General features: G+C 43.9%; 1 pseudogene; it reads left to right on the forward strand.

The window, feature by feature from the left end:
- Positions 1-5,915: 5,915 nt before the first annotated feature.
- On the forward strand, positions 5,916-8,476 carry LOC127043555 (uncharacterized; annotated as a pseudogene).
- The last annotated feature ends 11,585 nt before the right edge of the window (positions 8,477-20,061 follow it).

A 20,061-nucleotide genomic window follows, 5' to 3' on the forward strand; every position in this document is an offset into this window, starting at 1 on the left:
AAAATCCATCTTAATTTCTGTATGGTTTGGAGTGCCAGCTAAATCTTATGCTGCAGCCTTTCATTGGGCTGTCACCGTGGACAAATAAATATTCTGTTAGCCATAGAATAATAATCTGTATAAAACTAAACTGAAACAGCACAAAAGATATAGCCAGGGACGGTGGAAGCACTAGGCAAGATAGGCAGCTGCCTAGGGTGCCGAGATCTGGGGGGCGCTTAAAAGCCGGTGCCTAAAAATAGATGCAGGCTCCATGGCTACACTAGAGAGTTGCAGCGCTGGTGAGGGGGTTACAGCGCTGCAACTTAGGATGTGGCCACACTTGCAAAGCACGGCCAGCGCTGCAACTCCCTGGTTGCAGCGCTGGCTGTACACCCAGTCGTGCCTCGGGTGTAGCGATTCCAGCACTGGTGATCCAGCGCTGGTCAGCAAGTGTGGACCCCACCAGCGCTTTTATTGACCTCCGGGGTATAAGGAGGTATCCCAGCATACCTTTTAAGCCTCTCTGGCAATCCTGCACACCCCACTGCCCTGGGCTCAGCTGACCCCACCTTTAAATGCCCCGGGAATTTTAAAAATCCCCTTCCTGTTTGCTCAGCCAGGTGTGGAGTGCAATCAATCAATCAATCAGCGACCATGCCTCCACGCCCCAGACGAGCCCCAGCATGGAACAGTTCCAAGCTGCAGGACCTCATCAGTGTTTGGGGTGAGGAAGCTGTGCAAGCACAGCTGCGCTCCAGCCGGAGAAATTATGATACCTATGGGCAGATATCAAAGTCCTTGCTGCTAAGGGGCCATGAACGGGACGCGTTGCAGTGCAGGGTAAAAATTAAGGAGCTGCGCAGTGCTTACTGCAAAGCCCGTGAGGGAAATAGCCGCTCAGGAGCTGGCCCCACAACCTGCCGTTTTTACAAGGAGCTGGATGCCGTACTTGGGTGTGACCCCACTGCCAATCCTAGGAGCACGATGGAGAGTTCAGAGCAGGGAGAAGTGGGGGAGGGTGTAGAGGAAGCCGATAGTGAGGCTACTGGGGTGGAGGGAGACACCCCGGAGTCCCAGGAGGCATGCAGCCAGGAGCTCTTCTCAAGCCAGGAGGAGGCTAGCCAGTCGCAGCAGCGGGAAGTTGCTGGTGAAGAAGAAGCAGAGGAGCGTGCTCGGGGTAAGCAGACTTTATGTTTTGGGAGAGGACGGTTTGGGTTATGGCTGCCTGCATGCATGCCTAAACGTGGAATAGCCCATTGATTTGCTCTATCACGACTCTGTAATCGGCCTCGGTAATCTCTTGAAAAGTTGCAGCCAGAGCGTGGGCAATGTGCTTTCGCAAATTTATAGGGAGAGCCACCGTGGTCCTTGTCCCAGTCAGGCTAACTCGTCCGATCCACTGTGCAGCGAGGGGTGGGGGGACCATGGCTGCACACAGGCAAGCTGCATAGGGGCCAGGGCAGAATCCACATTGCTGTAGAAGACCCTCCCTCTCTTCCCAGGTAACGCAGCAGTGATATCTCTGGCAGTAGGAAACCCTGTTGAGAATTTAGGGATACTTCAATGCAGGGCACCAAGTTCGCGGTCCCCCCCCCCCCCCCGCCAGCAGGTCGCGAGCACCGCGGTGCATTCTGGCCCCTCCCCCCTGCCAGCAGCACCGCGGTGCATTCCGGTCTCCCCCCCCACTTCCAGCAGGTAGCCAGCACCACTGTGCGTTCCGCCCCCTCCCCCTAGCAGGCCGGCAGTTCCGCGGACCGCCCCCCTCCTCCAGCAGCTCGCCAGCTTCATGTTCCCTACTGTCCCCTGTGCAGGCCACCAGCTACCTCCTCTACCCAGTGCAGATAAACCCCAGTGAGCCATCAGGCAGTTCCCCCTCCCAGGTGAAGTCGGGGCAGAAACACTCACCCCATTGCTCGCCATGCCTTCACTTCCCTGGCCTCTCTGTGTTATGTTAGGTACGTGGGAATGATGCTACAAAAAGTCTACAAACTCCTTCACTGTGTGATAATAAACAATGTAGCCTCTGTGTATTACATGTTTCTATCTATGTTTTTTTTAGTGACCTTGACTAATGCAGCCGGATCACCGGCCTCACGTCGGTTGCAGAACTTGAGAAAAAATCCGTGAAAATCAAAAGAAGAATTGATCAAAGCAGTTATGAATCACTACAACAGAGAAAGTAGGAAGACTTAGGAATGGAGAGAGAAAATGTATGAGTGGAGGCAAACACAAAGCAGGAGAAAGGAATTGGCTACCAAAAAAACCTCAAAACACATGATAAGCCTCCTGGCTCGCCAAACTGACTCTTTCGAGTCTCTCGTAGCCATGCAGGCAGATCTGTACCGTGGTAACCCACACCCCTCCCAAAGCTCTCTTTCTTGTTCCCCAGTATTCGCACAAAACACCTTTCTCCAGCAGCCAGTTTCTTATTACCCCCAGCTGCCCCCAACATCTGTACGATCACCTACCAGCCCTGATAACTACAATCCTTACCCTGTGCACTCCACCCCCATTACTCTGCAGCATAGTAATCCTGAAGTGCAGCAGACATTGAACAGCAATCCAAACAGGACATATTCAAACCTCTGAATGTACAGTCCACCACCCTAACCCCCTGGCCTTTTATGTACTGTACTTTGAATAAAGGATTTTATGGCTTTTACAATACTTTTTATTATTGCAGAAAGTGGTAAATACTGTACCCCAATGTAGAAAGGAGCACAGCAAAGGCTCCAAACATTACTGTTGGCTCTCAGCATCAAATTGCTCCCTTAAGGCATCGCTAATCCTTGAAGCCCTTTCCTGGGTCTCTCTAGTAGCCCTGCTCTCTGGCTGTGCAAATTCATCCTCTAGGTGTCGAACCTCAGAGGTCCATTCCTCACTGAATCTTTCACCCTTCCCTTCACAAATATTATGGAGGGTACAGCACGCGGATATAACAGCGGAGATGCTGCTTTCCCCCAAATCTAGCTTCCCATAAAGACACCTCCAGCGGGCTTTCAAACGGCCAAAAGCACACTCCACAGTCATTCTGCCCCGGCTCAGCCTGTAGTTGAACCGGTCCTTGCTCCTGTCAAGCTTCCCAGTATACGGTTTCATGAGCCAAGGCATTAAGGGGTAAGCAGGGTCTCCAAGGATCACAGTGGGCATTTCGACGTCTCCTACTGTGATCTTGCGATCTGGGAAAAAAGTCCCGACCCTCAGCTTCCTGAACAGGGCACTGTTCCGAAAGATGCATGCATCATGCACCTTTCCAGGCCATCCTGAGTAAATGTCAGTGAAATGCCCACGGTGATCCACAAGCGCTTGCAGAACCACGGAGAAATACCCCTTGCGATTAACGTACTCCGATGCCAGGTGGAGTGGTGACAGAATAGGAATATGCGTCCCATCTATTGCCCCTCCACAGTTAGGGAAACCCATTTGTGCAAAGCCATCCACAATGTCCTGCACGTTCCCCAGAGTTACAGTTCTTCTTAGCAGGGTGCGATTAATGGCCCTGCAAACTTGCATCAGCACCATTCCAATGGTGGACTTTCCCACTCCAAACTGGTTCGCCACCGATCGGTAGCTGTCTGGAGTTGCCAGCTTCCAGATTGCAATAGCCAGCCGCTTCTCCACTGGTAGGGCAGCTCTCAATCTCGTGTCCCTGCGCCGCAGGGTAGGGGAGAGCTCAGCACACAGTCCCATGGAAGTGGCTTTTCTCATCCGAAAGTTCTGCAGCCACTGCTCGTCATCCCAGACTTGCAGGACGATGTGATCCCACCACTCAGTGCTGGTTTCCCGAGCCCAAAGGCGCCGTTCCATGGTGCTGAGCACGTCTGTTACTGCCACAAGCAATTGAGTGTCTTGAGCGTCAAGCGTTTCAATATCATCGTCTGACTCCTCACTGTCACTTTGCAGCTGAAGGAATAGCTCCACTGCCATGCGTGATGTGCTGGCAACATTCATCAGCAAGGTCCTCAGCAGCTCAGGCTCCATTTGTAACAGAAATCTCAGAAATCGCGCTGCAGACTCACAATGCAGCCAAAATGCTCGGAATGAGTAGCAAAGCACCACGGGGCGTTGGAACAGGAAGCAGAAAGACCCGCACACTTCCTTCCCCTTCCCACAAGCCACAGCGCCAAAATGGGACGAGGTGCTCTGTGGGATAGCTGCCCACAATGCACCACTCCCAACAGCGCTGCAAGTGCTGCAAATGTGGCCACACTGCAGCGCTGGTAGCTGTCAGTGTGGCCACACTGCAGCCCTGGCCCTACACAGCTGTACGAACACAGCTGTAACTACCAGCGCTGCAGAACTATAAGTATAGCCAAGGCCTCAAGCTGCAGATCGCAGACTGTAGGGAGGACGTAGACAAGAACTATGCTCCCAATGAATTGCTCTCCTGCCATTTACAAAGCAGGGATTACGGAAGTCCTTTGATTAGATCGCAAACTATAGGGAGGTGATAAGAATCACGCTCCCAATGAATTGCTCTTCAACTACTGCCATTTAGGAAGCCAGCGAAGTTCTTTGATTAGCTCGCAGACTATAGGGAGGAGGAGGTGATAAGAACCAGCTTCCAGTGAATTGCTCTCCGACTCCTGTCTCCTGCCATTTAGAAAACCAGGGACGTCCCAATTGCTCTCTGACTCCTGCTATGTGAAGTCCTTTGATTGTGAATCAATAATTGTGCAGATTGCTGTGTTGATAGGTACATTATTACAGTACTAGCTCCTCTGTCTTGTAGTCAGGGCAGCTCCAGGCCCCAGCAAGCCAAGCGTGTGCTTGGGGTGGCATGCCGCGGAGGGCACTCCGCTGGTCGCCGATAGGGCGGCAGGCAGGTAGCCTTCGGCGGCATGCCTGCAGAGGGTCCACTGGTCCTGCGGCTTCGGTGGACCTCCCGCAGGCGTGCCTGCGGAGGGTCCGCTGGTCCCGTGGCTCCACCGAAGCTGCAGGACCAGCGGACCCTCCACAGGCACTCCTGCAGGAGGTCCACCGGAGCCGCAGGACCGGCAAGTGGCAGAGCGCCCCCTGCGGCATGACACCGTGCTTGGGGCGGTGAAATGTCTAGAGCAGCCCCTGCTTGTAGTAGATTGCACAGCAACAGCCAGAAGGAGAGTGGAGTAGCTTGGGGGAGGAGCCCCCTGCTGGGGCTAGGGTGACCAGATGTCCTGATTTTATAGGGACAGTCCTGATTTTTGGGTCTTTTTCTTACATAGGCTCCTATTACCCCCAACCCCCGTCCCGATTTTTCACATTTGCTGTCTGATCACCCTAGCTGGGGCTGAGCTGGGCTGTCAGTGCATTGCAGCTGGGGTCAGCTTGCATGGTATGCTCCTCGGAGAGCAGTCTGCAGGTTTTCCAGGGCAGAGGCTCTGCACCCTGGGGAGAGAAGGGAGGGAGGCCACGACTGGCAGCTCTGTGGGCTCTCTTGCATGAAGGGGCGGCTAAGCCACTTTAACCCACCTCCCTGTGCCCCAGCTTTCTACCCTCCCGACTCTGCTTTGGTGGGAGGGCCGCGCACTCTCTGCATCACAGTGCTGCCTGCCCCACGTCCCCTGCCAGAGCGAGAGCCCAGCATTCAACTCCCCAGCCTGGGTGCAGGGCAGACTGGCAACACGCTCCCATTGCCCTGTTGCAATTGCACTGTGACTTGGCCCACTGCTGTATGCCAGGGACTGGAGAGGAGAGCGTCCATTTCATCTTGCAGCTCTTTGAATCCTACCCCATCCGCCACCCTCGTCCACACCCAAACTTGGCCTGCTCCCCTTGCACTCCCCAGCCAAACCCAAACCCTTACTGACCCAAACCCAATCGGCTTCCCTTCCCCACCTAACCCAATACCCCAGTATGATGGAGTATCTGCCATTCTATTTTTATAAATTTTATCAATAACAATAATTCAATATTATAAAGGTAGAATAAAAAGTAGATTTTGATATGAAAGAATGAAGGAAGGAAGCATAGGTGACCAAAAAGGATGTATTTCTGATTACAATCAACATTGCTTAATTTTCAGGAAAAAAATCATCCAGATCTCTTAATCAATGTTTATGTCACCTAGAGAAAGACATACAGAATGAGCTTATTCAGCTTCTATCCAATGCCATCAAACAAAAAATCCTAGCATCTGCTCATGCTGCAAAATACTTTTCGATCATTCTAGATTGTACACCAGATGCAGGCCACGTTGAACAAATGACCATAATCATTCGGTTTGTGGATAGGCCTACTTCAGAGACAGAGAATGAGACTGAATCAGTATGCATAAAGGAACACTTCTTGGGATTTCTGTCTCTTATGGAGACAACTGGAGCTGGTATGACAGAAACTATTCTTCACCAGTTAGAAGAGATGTCACTGCTGTAGATGGGTTCCGCCAGGGCTCGACCCTCCCTGAGGGGGAGGGGAACCACACCGGCCTTGCTGTCGTCCCGGGGCTGCTCTCGGGCCCGCAGCCCTGCCCCGGGGCAGGTCTGTCCCTGCAGTTACAATCAGAGCAGTGGCAAAGTCAAAAGGGGGCCCAGCCCCTTGGTTTGGGCGGGGCACTAAACACAGTACAATCAGCTCTGGCCTTTGGAGCAGGGCAGAGCAGTGGCAAAGTCAAAAGGGGCCCAGCCCTTGGTTCAGGCGGGGCACCAAATGCAGTTACAATCAGCTCTGGCCTTTGGAGCAGGGCAGAGCAGTGGCCCTTAGGGCTCATATTAATCCATGAGCCCTTTTCATTCCTTGCAGTACACATTCATTGAATTTGGTTGTTAATGATGCTGCAAAGTGTTGCTTGGAGGCAACTGCCTTCTTTGATTTAGTTCAACGTGTGTATATGTATTTCTCAGCTTCTACACATCACTGGGAAGAGGAGGAGTCTGCCACCTGATTACGGGTGGCAGGGGGAACGCAGGCCCACCCACTCCTCTGCGTTCCAGCCCGGGGCCCTGGTAGCAGCCGTCACTGCTACCGGTGGTCAGTGGGGATCCTGACCGAAACACACTGACATTGGCAAGGTTAGCTCTGCAGCCTGACTGGAGTCAGGTGCCCCCGGGCTACTTCCTAGCTCCCCCTCTACTCCTACCTGGTCCGGGGCCTCCGCTCCGGAGACCTCCAGGACCATCGGTTCCTCCCAATCCGGGCTGGGTGGCAGGTCCGGTAATGTTTTGGGGAATGCGGGCCAAGCCTGGTCTGGGGGCTTCTCGGGGCCGTAGTAGGGGCGAGGCAGCTCTGGCGGCTCCTCATCGTAGCGGCCTCGGGAATGCTCTGGCGACTCCTCATCGTAGTAGGGGCAAGGTAGCTCTGGCAGCTCCTGGTCTCGGCCTCTCGCTTGGGCAGTCTCCCAGTTACGGATGTCGGCGGACACATCTGCTCCTGCCGGTGGCAGACCTGCAACTGAAGGCTGGGGCCTGGCTTTTATTCTTCCGGGTTGCCACCTGACCCTCTGGGGGCGGGACTTCCACTCAGAGGCCCCGCCCCGTGGATGACTGAAGGGGCTCGACCCTCCCTGACAGGGAGGGGAGCCACACCACCTCGCTACACTGCCTATAGAAAACTTGTGTGGTCAAGGGTACGATAATGGGAGTAATATGAAGGGAAAGTAAATGGTGTCCAGCGGAGAATTTTGGATATTAATCCATGAGCCCTTTTCATTCCTTGCAGTGCACATTCATTGAATTTGGTTGTTAATGATGCTGCAAAGTGTTGCTTGGAGGCAACTGCCTTCTTTGATTTAGTTCAATGTGTGTATATTTATTTCTCAGCTTCTACACATCACTGGGAAGTTCTAACGCACCACGTATCTAACCTCACAGTTAAACCATTGAGTGAAACAAGATGGGAAAGTCGAACTGATGCCTTGAAACCTCTTTGCTATCAGCTTGGTGACATCTATGATGCTCTGATAGACATCTATGAAGACACTACTCTAACAGGATCATCTGGCAATACGTCACGAATTGATGCAAAGGATCTTGCAAAAGTCATTTCTAGTTTCAAGTTTCTTGTTTCTCTTGTTGTGTGTTATGACATATTGTTTGAGATCAACATGACTTTAGGCAAAATAATTCTACATAAGTGATGCCATTAATCAACTTGGAGAAACCAAGAAGTTTCTTGTAGACCGCAGAAATAATGCAGACTTTGAGAAAACATTGGTAGATGCAGGTGAACTTGCAGAGGAGTTGGATGTACTGGCACTTTTTGAACTAAATCCAATCCGTATTAGAAAAAAGAGGAAGCAGTTCACATATGAAGCAGATGATGAACCTATTTATAATCTGAAAGAAAAATTCAAAGTGAACTTTTACTTTGCAGTCATCAACAAGCAATACATGTTGAGTGAAACAAGATGGGAAAGTTGAACTGATGCCTTGAAACCTCTTGAAACCAATGGTTTAACTGTGAGTCAGTTGAAGAAAGATTCACATTGATGCAGCAAATTAGTTCACTATTTGGCTTCCTGTATGATGTTTACAGTTTGCAAAATACAACACCAAAGCAAATTATGGAACATTGCTTGAATCTGGAGCAAGCTTTGCAACATGGTGAATCAAAAGATATTGATGCCTTTGACTTGTGCAATGAATTGCAAGCTATTGCACGACAAGTCCAAAAGAGTGCATCACCGTATTGAACTTCATATGCACAAATAAACTGACAAATAGTGTCCCCAGCACAGTTATTGCTCTTGGCATCCTCTTGACTCTCTCAGTTTCTGTGGCCAGCGGTGAGCAAAGCTTCTCAAAATTCAAGTTGATAAAAATATACATGCGAACATCAATGTTGCAACAAAGACTTGCTGGACTATCTAGCTTGTCAATAGAACATGACATTGCTTGCAGCATTGACTTGGAGGAATTTGTTTCTAAATTTGCTAACCTGAAAGTGCAGAAAAATAAATTATAAGGTGTTACTTTGTGGCAGTGTATTGTGTATAAGGTATGTGATCAGGTCTGGCTCTACAATTTTCACCGCCCCAAGCAGCTCACCGAATTGCCACCAGGGAGAGTGAGGGCAGTCCATGTGCCTTTAGGGCAGCAGGCACGTTTCTGCGGCAGCAGCAATTCAGCGGAAGTGCCTATGTTTAGCTGAAGCCGCCGCAGACAGCTAAACATAGAAGCTGCTGCCTAATTGCCGCCACCGCGGAAACGTGCCTGCCGCCCTAACGGCACACGGACTGCCCTTGCTGTCCCCAGCAGCAATTCGGTGGGCTGCTTGGGGGCAAAACAACAGGAACTGCCACCCCTTGCAGATTGCCACCCCGAGCACCAGCTTGGAATGTTGGTGCCTGGAGCCGGCCCTGTAGGTGATTTATTATAAGATCTATGCTATGTTGTGCAAAGTGAAAACAATAACAATGTCAACACTGTCAGGTTATTCATTTATTTTCATTAAATGTGTAGACTAAATAATTAAATTAATACATTTTCAAGCCGATCGTGTATTCATTCTAATGAACAATGCCACATTATGCAGCATTCATTTCTGAAAGTTTTTAATAAGCGATGCTTGTGGGGGGCAGAGGGGGGGCACAAGGTGGAAGTTTTCCTAGGGCGCAAAATATACTTGCACCGGCCCTGGATATAGCTATCTACTGTCAGCCAATTATTTTTCTTGCTTTAATGACATAAAATATCCCTACCACTAATTCCCAAGTAAGCATTTAACAAAGTTGTGCAAAGGCAGTCTGGCCAATGCAAGCAGTGACAATATTAGAAATGCAAATCTGTCACATTTTATGTTGTGTATTAGAGAATTTTAAGATAAGAATTATTTTTTGAGCCATGTTCGTTTTAAGACAATGCAGAGCAATGAGTGCACAAGAGCAAGGTGAGCAGTTGCACAAGATGTCATTTGATCACACAAGCAGTATGTGCATGTAGGCACTATTGATATTAAAAGTATAAGTGCACTAACTTTCTTTCTTTGCACAGTAATTATAGTAAAAGGGAGGAAACAACATTTGCTGTCCCCTGCACACATTTCCCAACTCTCTCACACATCTGGCAAATGCAGTAGGGTCACTTCCCTTTGGCATTATGATTGTTTGTGTTTGAGAGAGAGAGAGAGAAACAGCAGCCAGTGATTGTCTGCTTTGGAAAAGAAAAGAGGCACAGATCCACAAAGGTTCTTAGCTTCAAACCACTTCAAGTACTCTATAATTTGAGTACTGGGTTTGTCAGACCCTCTAAACATCAGTGTACCTAGAGTATTTTCTATGAAAGGTAGTTTTTCTGCCAATCAGGAACACAATCAGCTTTCTCCACATATTGTAGATTGGAACAGTCATCCTCACTATCACTTCCTCAAGAAGATCATTTTTTCAAGGAACCAAAGGGAGATTTATTTTTGATACTTTCTGGCCATTTTAGTATTTTCACAATTGGTCCTAATCCAGCCAAGTGCTTAAGTGTGTGCTTACCTTTGGAGGACATGAGTGAGCCATTAAAGTCAAGACCATTCTGTGTTCACAAGAAATTTTCAACAGATAAAATCTGCAGGATCCTTTTTGATGGGGAGTTAACTTTAACATTTCATTACTTTATTTCAGCTGCAGTTGCTTAATGCTCAAAGGACACTGTGACTTCCAAATAAATGGCGTACCAGATCAAATCATCAGGATACTGTTACTGATTGCATGTCTCACTTCTGAATGAAATATTGCAGACATGCAATAAAGACTGTTCAAGAAGGAAGAGGAGGGGAATAGAGTCTTTGCTGTCTTGGTTTCTCTATGACTAGGATGAGAAATCAGTGACAGTGATTTATTAAATTTCCTTCAGCCATGATTCAATTATACCAGAGTGATACTCCTGTTATATTGGCAGCAGCTTTGATTAACTATTAGAAAAATGTTAAAATTTGTCGGTTTCAAAGCATGTGTGTAGTGTTTAGATGTTTGATTTGTCCCACATATTCATTTCCAAGTAAAGTATTACTTCATGGCAATAAAGGTAACAGAAATGGGCCCATTGTCAGCAACTAAAAGAATTAACAGGATGAATGATCAGATGATGACAGTAGCAACTGATGTCCCTAATAATTGAATCTGAAGGCACTTTATTGTAAAGATTTAGTGAAAACTGATTTAGCAAGGCAACAAGTGTAATGGTACAGTAGTTTGGTGTAAGTTTCCTTGAGAATTTTGAAATTGCTGTTTAGACTAGAGTGATTTGTTTGTTTGGTTTTTTTTACAAATATTTATACAGTATACAGCTCAATATCCTATTGATACAAGGAAAATTACTACATTTTCTTGTTGCAACATCCTGGAACTTCTTTCTCTCATTTCACATGTTCTGCTATCTCCCCTCCCAATATTATGGTACTTAGCTAGGAAATTCTAAATAAGATCATAAAATATAAAATTGCAAATATCTGAAATCACTTTCATTACAGTAGCCTAGAAATATCCCTATAAATATGGTGATGTTCATACTATTTGTTCTTCTGACTGGAAGGTTTATGTATATCTACCAAAACATTTAGCAACCAAGTTAAAAAGAGGAAGAGAAATTTTGAGTCAAAAGTGAATACACCTAAGCAATTCTACTGTTAAAACTTACAGTCTAGGAATCTTAATCTCTCTTCTCCTGCAGGGTCTTCCTGCTTTGGAGGATGAAGTTTGTTAAATGCATTGAGTTCCAAAAAGAGACATTGTCTTCCTTCAGGGCAGATTGAAAATTAAAGCTCCAGGAGTATATTATTGGACTCGAGGAACCCATGCCCAGGAGACGTCTCAGACTGGTACTTCTCTGGGCTAATAAAGGCCATATATATCATAGTAACAAATTGCTCAACGATAGCAGGTGGATCATCATCCCTTTGTTCTTTTTAGTATATGAAAAAATAAATTCAGGACAATACGTTTCAAAGCCATGTATGCTGCATCGTATCACTAGAACTTTATTCATAATATAACAAAGTGGCAGTGTTTAAAATGGACAGCTGTATGAATGAGTTGAACATATGGAAAAAAACTGTGTCCCAGGATGGCAGGGTGTAGAAAAGCCTTACAGTTTCTTGGCATGGGTTCAGTTCCTCTAGGTCCCTTTTCATGCAGCAGAGCCAGAGGAGATGATATATTCTACACATTGGCACTACAACTACTGATCTTTGCTTTAAAAAAAAGTACATTGTAGAGATGTAGTGAAGACTTTGGGGAATAGTTTATTTTCTTTGCCTAACACAATTTTATAAATGAAGATTAGTTGAAGATATTCTCAAACACCAATTAAACTGAAAATACTAAACAAATCACACATAATAGAGCATGTTTCAGAGGTTTATTTTCATTAAATAAGAGCCATAAAAGTTAATGCTGAAATTTTGAACTGGTATCCATAGCTAAAACAGTACATTAACATCCAGCTGGACAGCAATCTCATTGTTCTTGCTTTGTTATGTGATTGGCACATTTCTCTCAATGCTATACTTGTAAATATCATAATCATATATTGTCTACACAAAGTTCATCTCAGCCAATATGTATCTAGTAAGAGTGCAAAATGATGTATAAAAATAATTGCATTAATAGGCCAGACATAGATATTGATATAAGATGACATTATATTTTATTGTAACAAACTATCTTTGAGAAAGGAGGGCCAATCTTGGGTGGGGGGAGATATAGACTGCTGTACTTACTGAAGGTCTTTAGAAGCTGAAATTTAAAAGGCTCAGATATTATTAATGATGGTCCTAGGTTAGTGCTGATGGGACTTTTCTTCCGCTTCTTCCCATTCAAGGCCACGGTTATGTAGTTCTCCCCTGCAAGAGTGCCTCCAGTGGGAGACTTGAGGTCCAAAGCAGACAGAATAGGAATGTGAAAAGAGGTCTTCCATATCCCCCTCTGGCATGTGGCTCTCCAGGGTAAGCTTGGGCCAGAACAGTTTTTTTACCTGCCGCCACCACAGGTTCAGCTGATCGTGGCTCCCACTGGCCAGGTTCACCGCTCTGGGACAGTGGAGGCTGTGGGAAGTGGCACGGGCCGAGGGATATGCTGGCCGTGGCTTCCCGTCGCCCCCATTGGCCTGGAGTGGCAAACTGTGGCCAGTGGGAGCCACAATTGGCCGAACCTGGGGAGGCGGCAAGTTAACAAACTGGCCTGACCTGCCAGAGTAAGCACTCTGGCAAGCCGCATGCCAGAGGTTGCCAACCCCTGCCCTAACCACTGGGCTATTAGCTGTACTGGCATGGGTGTCTCTGTGGGTACACAATGCATCTGGGAGCGAGCCTCTCCACACAGGTAGACAGACTCACACAAGCAGGGCTCGAGAGGGTGTGCTGAAAATAGCAGTTCAGATGTTATGACTCGGGCAGCAGCTTGGTCTCTTAAGCTCATCAACTCCCTGAGTCTGAGCTCAGGTGGGTAGCCTGAGTCTGTGCAAGTGCAGCAATGTCCATTCTGCTATTTTTAGCAAGGAGATCTTATCTCCACTAGTGCAAGTCTGTTTCCCTGTGCTGGGAGGCTTGGTCCCAGCTGCAACATAGACATACCATTTCAGTTTTTTGTGAGAAAGGTGTTTAAGCCAGGTCATACCTAACTCCAGAAAAGCTGTCACACGGAGAATCTCAAATGAAGATAGGTGCCTCCCTCTGGCCTATCAGTCATGCACCCAAGGCCCAGACCAATGGGATGTAGGCATCTAAATGTCTTTGTGGATCTGGGCTACAAGCAGCACCCCTTCCCTCTCCATATCACCCCTGGCTAGCTTTGGCAACTTCCTGCTCAGCTTGGGGCTTCTGAGAATTCCTTTCTTAGGCATCCAACTCTCCCTATACAATGCATGGAGAGCCTAGGTGCCTAACTCAGGGCTGCATATTCCACTGGACAGCAGGAAGGCTAGGAGTTGGAATTTGCATGACCTAAATCTCCTTTGTGAATCTAGCCCTCTGTTCCTAAAGATATGATTACTGTTTTTTCTCCAATGAAAACGATTCTATTTTTTTATCAGATGACACCAGTTTTATGATGTCCACACATATGCTAAATTCCTGCATTAATTACATTTGAAAAAGGGAAACAAATGTCTTGTTTGTAAATTAGCATCAATTTGTAAAGCTTAAGCAATGAAATTTAATAATATCAGAACAGCTCCATCAGAAGAGAAACATTCAAATACAATACTACTAAAGTGCTTTTGTACTTTAACTTCTTTGAAATCTTCAAAATATGTATATAATATTTGAAACTGAATATATTTGTCAAACCTGCCAGATATTGGAGCATTTTATTCAAGTCCAAGATTTATTCCCATTATTGTTTTAAAATAGTGTATTAATAAAATATGGACAGATATGATGAGTGTTCTGTAATTCAAAATAATGATTTACATTCATATTGTAACACACAATGTGTAGCTGTAAAGTGTACTATAGAGCTGCAGCTGTGATTTTCCCACAAAGAAGTTAGCATACCTATAAAAAATTACATCTCTTTGATCTGATAGTAGCACCTATGGGCCTTTATTAGGATTGATTCCCCATCTAGTAGGCACTCTACAAACCCAAGTGAAGACCTGCACTTATGAGTACATTTTTTGAGTTTGGGTTTGCAGCTGTGGTTTTAAAGAGTGATTTCAAGCAAGAGAGCAAAATGTTTGGTCTCACACATGGGCAATATGGAAGAAGGAACAAATGGAAGAGTGGGAGGCATATAAAGAAGGCAATTACAAAAGACATAAATAGAACAAAGGAAGGAAGGGAAGAGCAGTAGGAAGAAATGAAAGTAAAGGACGACAGGGACAGAATTGTCCTTGAATTTAGGAATATGAAACTTGTGCTTGTCTAAAAATTTCTGTGCTCATTTTACAGTAAATCTTATGCTGTTGGTAATACTAATGTAGTCGTACTACTGCTGAAGAATGGATTAGCAACTTCCTAGTGTAGATACACTCTCATTGTATTCAGGTTGTCCCACATGACAGTGATCTTAAAAAAAGAAGAAGAAAAAAAAAAGTAAATTCTGGATCTCATATGTTTGTAGCAATCTTTTCAATCTTCATGAACTGATCAATTGTGGGTTCTCTAGTCAAATGTCTCCTTAAACACATTACTTCCATGAAATGTTTAAATAAGAATCCATTTTGGTTTGCTTCTTTTTAAGGAAAAAACACATGAGAGTGGACCTTTATCTAATAGCTTTTGTGATGCATTTTAGACATCTGTTATAGAAAGCGCTTCTCTGGCCATCCAGCTCTCTCTCTCTGTTCAGCTTCCTCCAGCCACTGCTGCCACTCAGATTCGTTTCAAGGACCTTATTAGAGATTCTCAGATCTGTTGTTCTTTCTCCCTGGTCTCTGTCTCCTCACTGGAGATACTCACCAGCTTTCTTTATCTCTCCAGGTATTTTTAGTCGAAAGGTTTATAAGCACCTCCTTGCTCCCTACAAATTCTTCCACCACACCGACCAAAAAGATAGCTGCTTATATCCCTGTTCCCTTTGCCAATATAAGATGTTTCCCCTAGCTGCAATTTCTTGGGCACTTGGGATTACTAGTCCCCAAATGCCTCTCCTCTAAATGGAAACCAGGCCTGGGGGAGAGACTGAATCTTGTACTTCCTACTCCACTCTTATGACAAGGGCCAACTCACCCTGTCATAAGTAGCTTAAAGCAAACAGGTGGCATAGAAAAGATACCATTCACCCAATGAGGTTAAAGGAAATGGACAATCTTCCTGAAAATACAGTACAAGAAAGTCTTGAGGATTAATATTAGGCATCTTTTTCAGAGAAGCCCAGAGATATCCAAGCATTGGCTTGGGATACCCAGAGTGACATCCAAATCTTTGACTGTATAGGTTTTCTTCAACAGATTAGAAATGTACTAAAACATTAAACAAGTTATATCAGGAATCAGGATGCCACTTCTGTGTAGTCTTTTTAAATGTGGCCATTTTTCTAAATTAACTGTTGTGGTAGAATTGGTATAGTGCTTGTAATATCTAGACTATTCGAGGGACTTGTTTTGGATCATAATATTAGTTTTATTCTTTTCCATCCAAAGTTATAACTTGCATACTGATCTAAGGGCCACTTATCCAATCTTGCAAATTCTAGAGTAAAAGAGAATGGGTAATGTGTGAGCAGTTCTACTCTGCAGATAGTAATTAAATATTTGCAAATGTTCACAATGTGATGCTGACTCTGGAAAAAAACAAGCAACAGGAATGATGAGAGATTCTTTTCCCACTCTGGAGAAACCTCATTTAGAATGCTATAAACCTCATCATGTCTTATGTTCACCTCTGTTTTTTGAAATGAAAACAAAATTCTTATTAAATTTGTAAGCCAGCTGCATGATGTGGTCTAGATAGTTTATGTTTTGTGACTGGATTTTTTATAAACAAAGCTCACCAATGCATAGTGTTTTCCTCTGATTCAAAGAAAAATCTGCTGAACGAACAAAATAAGAAAAATGAAAAATGAGGACTTAACTAAAATGTCTTCTAGTTAAGTCATTTAAACCATTCCAGAGAGTAAAAATGGGTACTTTGAAAGATCCTTGGGAAATATATGATTACTCTGTCATGGACCATTTAGTTAAGTACAGATCATTAACATTTCTCTGCTTTGTTCAACTTATATTCAAAGGATGTTCTGTTTTAACTATGCAGGCAATTAAGGTCTATAATTGTCATGTGCCTATTTTTTCTTTTTCTTGCCTTTTTATTATAAAAATGGCTACCATGGGATGTGTTCACATAAGTCACATATTTGAAGACCATCTGTCAGAAAAAATTTCCTGCAGGGAAATGTCTAATTTTTACTCCATTTATCTTCTGTTATTTAGCGAAGGGACATAATGGAGAATTAACTGTAGCAACTTATTTTGGCTAAATTGTGTATTCTGATAAAGATGAACATCCCTTTATGCAGTTTTTGGAACTAATTTATAAGGGGATTTGTGACATTTCCAGACCAACTAAACATTGCACAATGAGTGAAAGTAGACACATTCTAATAATATTTTCCGCTGAAATATATTTATATATTCAATTTCACTCATCGATGTCAAGGTCCTAATGATAATGGACTGTATGCTTCAGAAATACCGTGCTAATACTTCAGTTGCATACCCTTAAACATGTCAGAGACAAAACTACTAGAACACATTGCTTCTTACCTTGGTACATAGCTTATTTCCCTTTTGTGAGCCCTTATCCATGGGAAAAATTGCCCTTCATTGCTACAGATCTTTAATCCACAGTATACACGTATATTACATATTCTGCAGTTGTTCCTGTACTGAAGTGGCTTGGGGAGGAGAATTTTGACCTTAGAATGTACCTGTGGCCATTCTGCATTTGTCAGTTGTACTTATTAAAACCTTTTTCACTTGTTTATAGTCGTAAGTGGAAAGAGGTGATTTTACCGACACAGGAATACTATTCTATTTGAAGAGCTGGGAAAATTATATGTTTTCATTTATGTACTATAATATGCTAGTTTTATGCCACTGGAGCTGTATCACCATGAAACTGGAGTATTGGAGTGGAGAATCAAGTCTTATATGTTTTCTTTATGGAATGTTGTCATTATTATTAATAATAATCCCTTATATAGCGTTAACATATGGTAAGTGATTTGTGGACGTATGAAGAAGTCCTCACCTCAAGCAGTGAATACATCTAAAAAAAGATGACAAGCAAAAAATAATAAAAATAGAGCAGGAAAGGAAGACATGAATTGTAACTGACAGATCATTATATTCCTTTGGAGACTTTTCCACGATGATCGCAACTGTCATATGTGAGCACATCTCATACAAACATTTATATTCACAACACCTCTGTGAGGTTGTTAATCCTATTTTATAGACGAGACGTAGAAAGATTAAGCCAGGAGCTAAAAAAAAAGAAAAAGCTTTCCTGAGTCTTAGTCCCATGCCTTAATAGAAAGACAATCCACAAGTTTTCATGGTAGTTCACATGCATGGTATTCTTCTATTGTATTGACTGGTTTAAAAACAATGGTTTAATTTTATGGAAATAGGATTATGATAAAGTTTGTTTTGGGGGATTTCTTCAGCTTTATGGGAGGCTGGATAATTTGTAAGGTATGCCATAGTAAGAGAAAGAAGAAGTAAAGATGCAGGAGAGTGAAAGGGAGACTGAGATTTGAAGGGATAGTTACTAACAGAGGAAGGGAGAAGAGAGAAGATGAGAGAATCACAGTGTCTGGGAGGAAGAAATGACCCCTTATTCACAAATATGAGTGGAAATCAGATGGGAGAGTTAGAACAACCAACCGTTTAATCAGACAGTTATCAAAGGTAAAGTTCAGAGTTCTGAAGCTGAGGCTTCTGGTAACATGAGGATGCCTGTGGGGTCTATGAAGGCACTAACTTCTGCTCCCAGCACTCTTGCTGTTGCTACTGGGGCGGGAAGAGCTATCTGCCTGAATGTTGAATGGTAGTAAGTCCTACAAACTAAGTAACTAAGTATTTAATACAGTATACTTCCTTCTATCATTTTAAAACATTTTGCCTTTTAATTTCAGTGAATGTCCTGATAAATAGATAAATAGGAGCATCCAAATAATCTTCTCTAAACCATTTGTCATTTCACATACTTATGTCATGTCACCTAATGTTTATCCATTTTTTACCCTTAGTGTGCCAGATCCTCAGCTGCTGTAAATTGCATAACACTGTTGACATCAAATTTGTACCAGTTTTCACCAGCTGAGAATCTGCTGAGGACTATACTCCTAATATGCCTTTCCATGCCTCTAAGCTATTTTTGTTGCCCTTTCCTGAAACTTATACTCTCTATTACATCCTTTTTGAGAAGCAATGACAAAGCAGAACACGATATTTAAGGAGAGGGCATATTATTGATTTATATAATGGCATAATATTTTCAGTATTTTTCCTATATCCCTTTTTGAACATCACCTAACATTCTATTTTCCTTTTTGACAGCTGATGCACATTAAACAGATGTTTTCATCAAGCTGTTCACAATGATCCTTAGGTCTTTTTTGCTGAGTGGTCACAATTAATTTAGAACCTATCAGTGTGTATGAGTTGTTCAAATTGGTCCTTCCAATGTACATTAGCTCACACTTCTCTACAATAAATTTAATTGGCATTCTTGTTGCCCTGTTTACCTATCATTATTAGGACTTTCTGAAGTTCCTCAACCCTTTCAAGACTAAAAAGAATGATTTTGTCCTCCACATATTTCAGTCACTCACCTTCTCTTCTAGATTATTAATATATTATTTAACAGCAGTCTTAGCAAGTTAATTAACTCAGCTCTTTAGCTATTCCACGGTAACCTCCATCTGTGATTAAAATTGATATTTTTGACTGTTTCTAATCCATGAGAGGCCTTTAGCTTTCACCTTATGATTATTTTCTTTCCACAGCTCCTTGCAAGAAACTTTAAGGCGGCTTTTTGTAATTCTAACTAAATTCTAACTACAAGTGGCAGCTCTCTTATTTTGTTGATTTATTCCAAATCTAACAGGTTGAGGATGCATGATCTTCCTTCACATAAGCTATATTCATTTGTCACTGTCATATCATGATTATCTAGGTATTTTATAAATCCGTTTTTTAATTAACTGCTACTAAACTAATGCTCACTCTTATGTAGACTCCAGGATCATATCATCAAGATAGGGCATAAGGATGGCCTAGTAGTTTTGACATTAGCCTATAATTTTGAAAAGCTAGCTTCCCAGCTCCACCATGTTCAGAGTTTGAACTCGTTTTGGTTGTTTTTCCTTGCATTAAAAGAGTTCAGATCAATCCACAATCAGAAACCTTGGCAATTCTGAGCCACCATGTGCAAAACCGATCATTGCCCCTCATGAGTATAGGAGTAACATTTGGAGGTTATGGAAGACATTTCCAACCCTTGCTCCTCTCCCCACTTATATTTTTAATAACCTGTTCTTAGTCCCTAATTGCACCTGCAGCTCTTGTGCATTGTCATTCTTGGTTTCCCTCTACCCGTCCCCCCTACTTTTTTTGTGATTGTGCCTCTGTTTCTGGCTGATGAAGTCTAGTGAAGGTCACTGATCACATAGTATCTGAGAAAATCAATGTCAATTTCAAAGACAAATAGCTACCATAATGAATGTAACATCTC

Source organism: Gopherus flavomarginatus, chromosome 1 (assembly GCF_025201925.1).
Source record: "Gopherus flavomarginatus isolate rGopFla2 chromosome 1, rGopFla2.mat.asm, whole genome shotgun sequence".
In the NCBI taxonomy this organism is placed as follows: domain Eukaryota; kingdom Metazoa; phylum Chordata; order Testudines; family Testudinidae; genus Gopherus; species Gopherus flavomarginatus.